The following is a 4,081-nucleotide window of genomic DNA, read 5'->3' as shown; positions in this document are numbered from 1 at the left end:
CTTAAAATATATACAAACAAAAGAATAGACAAGATGAACATAATCAAACTATCTGTATGAAAAATAAATAAATAAAATAACATAATGATAAAATAATATATACAATACTTTTAGAGCTATATCTATTCATGATTACTTGGATATCTTCATTGAATTGGAGTAAGAGATAATCTTGGGTTCTCGTTTTGCGTCGAAGTAAACATGCCATCTAACCTGTTTACTGATTTCTGCCTAACTATGCTTATTACACGGCAAAATCTTTTTGTGTTCGAAGCTTAAATTTATAATTGAAGGATTTACGGCAATGAGAGGGGTTGTCGTTTTTTTAGTTATAGCCGATTCCATTCACATTTTTGTTGTTTATAGCTCCATTGCAGTGATATTTTTGACTATGATAATAATTTTTAAAAATTAAAATTAATTTACAGTTTTAATTTAATCAATTGATTGCATTATGCAACCAATACTCCGGATAGAATTGAGCCCGATACACTGATATATCGATTGGTAAAATATTAGCAGAAAAACTTTTACGGACATATTAAAATATATTTGTGAAACAGTATAAAAAATAATAATTAATAAATACTTACTATAAATCAGTCTTATAAAAAAGTTTATACTATAAAAAAACGTAATTGATAACATTATGTACAATTCAAGGACGATTTCTTAATAGCTCCTTCTAATGATCTAATTATTAACAAACTTAAGGTGTATTACAAACCTATATAGACTAATATATACATTTAAAAACAAATTTATGCACCATAAAAAAAATCACAGCATTGAATCTATTTTAAAAATTAAAATTAACTTCACTTAGAATATTAATTGTTATATTATTACCGATAATTAGTAACTATATTACGGAGGAAACCAGTTGGTTACTAAAGTTTATGAATTATTTATGTTTATCAGCAAAAACAACAAGCAAACACATATAAATATTTTTGTTAATTAATACAAGAAAACCAAAAGGGAAATTTCCATCGAAAGGTAATTGATTGTACCATTGGTTAAAATGAGTTTCAAAATAAACATATCACACAGCTCTCGCTTTCTACCTAATTGTGTCCCAAAGGCGTGTGTGTAGATTCTGGTTCTCGTGTTGAAGTTTTCCTATTTTTGTTGTTTTGGAAAAAAAAAACCAGGAAGTCCCACGTTTTGGCCAATTCTGCCATCCTCATGGACAATCTAATAATTAACAGCTTATATTATACATTCATTTGTAACAATTTTAACAACAATATTATGATTAATAATTCAACGTAGGTTATATATAAATTTACACTTCATATCCAATTATTTAAAAACGTGTTACAGGCTACTCTATCAAGGTCATTAATTATAAGTCAAATAACCCTATGAACCAATAAATTAATAGCTAATCATATTAATTATTAATAAGCTTACCTAAGCTTATGTCTAGTTACCTATTTTGTCTTAATTTTATCAATTTTTAACACTTTTAATTTTAGATCAACTTAACACTATCACCTATTAAAGTATGTTAAATTATTATTAATAATGCTGTTAAAATTGTTACAAATGAATGTATAATATAAGTTGTTTATTTTAGATTGTCCTATAGAATAGCTGAATTGGCTGAAATGTTAGACAGTTGATGATATAATAAAGTGTTGAAACTTAACGTGAATACCAGTTGATTTATTTAAACAATAAATACCAGCCTCAAGAAATTGAAAAGATTATATATTTAGTTAATCCATAGTTTATTTCACTAAATAAGTAATGTATATCTGTTGCAAAAGGACAAATGATTTCAGTAGTTTGGTGAACATTGTATGGGATTCAGAACCCCATAATGACAGAAATAGAGAATATATATTATATACTCTCAGTGATATATTATAAAGTGGTGACTTTGAAACCGATGAAGAATTTTATAATGAGCCTTTAAGCGATAAAGGGGAATTTCAAATGTGCACCAAAGGTTTAAGCTGCTTTGGATAAAATTGAAGAAATGTGCTAAGTTGGCGTGATGTCATAGGAAAATATCCACCTTAAATATGTAGTAGTAACTTCGCAAGACGTTTCGTTAAGAGCTGGGATGTTCACACACGAACTCACACCATTTTGCGAGACTTGGTTATTTGGACTCCAAAGACCTCAAAACATGTTTTTTTATTGAAAAGGCGAATTCGAAATTTAGCACGATTGTAATGCTTTCCCATAATATATATTACACATATGGGTAAGTGAATGTAATGATTATGATCTTACCAATCAAAAGCTGTGAATTTCGGAACTGTTATTCTTGCGAATATTTATACGTAATATGAATATAATAATACATTAAATGAATGTCTACTGTTTATTTTACCATTGTCAAAATTGTTCATGGCTTCATTGTCATAATGGCATCATTTTCGCCCGTGAGTATTGGGTGCAAATACTATGAATTAAAATCTTATTATTAGATTTTTAATATAGTAATTTTAACTTGGAACCAACCTAAGGATATTTGGAATTTATTATTTTGAAAGACAAGCTGTTCGAAAATTGCGATATTAAAATGACTACTTAGGAATCATATATTTTTTGATAATTTATTACTGATTGATAACTATAACATTATTAATATTATGTAGTCATAAATTAGCAATAATTTTATTGTTATTTAATTCGTTCTTTTTAAATAATTTTCTTAAGGTTAGTAATATGTTTTCCCTTTGTTTGTGTATGTCCTAATTTAGTTTTTATTATTTATATATTTAATGTCACGCTATCTACACATAAATACAGATTAGTAAGTATGAAAAATATATCTATTATTCAACCGTTCTTCTGATTATTTAACTTTTCATTGATATTTAAACCAATACTTATATGTTTTTTAATAGTTTTTGAATCCATGCCGAGTCCTATTTTCAGCTAATTTAAAAAGTAGTTCGATGCTTAAGCCAATTTTTTCATTGACTTCTCTGCTCGCCATTAGTAAATTTTTTCAAGGCAGTATAAAAAACTCTTATATTCGTCGTACATCACAGCATTGAAACAATGTTTAGTATTATTCTTTTCCACTAATTGCACCTCCAGTCATTCTTATAAACGAGAAAGCCTACCTTCCTTGAGAAAAATTTTAACTTACATCGAGCTACATTGTAAAATTATCGAAAACTAGGAATCAAATAGGAATGGACGAATGACGATATGCTAAGATATACTCAAACATGGTGGTTCAAACACTTAGCGTCGCATTCAAACCAATATAGAACTTTTTAAAACATCATACACATACAATTTGTACTTATAACAATTTTTTTCTTCTCCCTTTAAGTTTCAGACTCCTGGATTAACATATAGTTAGAAATATTCTTGCAATATTTTACTCAAAATTATTTCATGTCCCTATATAAAGTTTGCGACTAAAAGCCTATCAAATTTCTTTCCATTCTATTAGGGGCGAGACCGTTAGGTTAAATTTAGAACTGGATTTATTTACCACCAAAGAAGTAGACATAACTATCGGACGTGTCTATGTTCCATTTAGGAGGAGTGATTTTTGTTGGAACATATTTGTTGATTTCTTGCCCGTTTAAGAGATGACCATAGAACAGACAGAAGAATGCCCAATAATAAATTTTTTTGGGATGAGGGAGCTCTAAAATGTATAAATCTGAAGGCTAATTAAAATACTATTATAACCAAACAGCCGTAAAATAAAAAGTTCAACACACATACGAATAGTAAACAGTTTTCAAATTTGTATATCATAAATACATAAGCATGGATGGATAGTTTTGCCAGGAATAATAATAAACCCTAATTGAACCCGAAGGTACGATTCTGATACCAATTGCAGTCTAAATACATCTGCCCAATAATGCCCGCACACATAAAAACCTATAGGATCAGTCTTGATTCATTTCTCCTACCTATGCTTTGGTACAATATTAACTTTTTAGAGATCCATTCAATATTACTAAGCTTCAACTTATTCACCGTAATGCTATCACATGAATTATATTTACATCATGCAGATGCTACAATTCGCCGTTGTGTAGCCCTCTGAAATCATATATTTTTTATATAAGTTAACTTATATATAATTACT

This window comes from Halyomorpha halys, unplaced genomic scaffold (genome assembly GCF_000696795.3).
Source record: "Halyomorpha halys isolate HHAL.00 unplaced genomic scaffold, Hhal_1.1 Scaffold45.1, whole genome shotgun sequence".
Classification (NCBI taxonomy): domain Eukaryota; kingdom Metazoa; phylum Arthropoda; class Insecta; order Hemiptera; family Pentatomidae; genus Halyomorpha; species Halyomorpha halys.
This window is presented reverse-complemented; position numbering follows the sequence as displayed.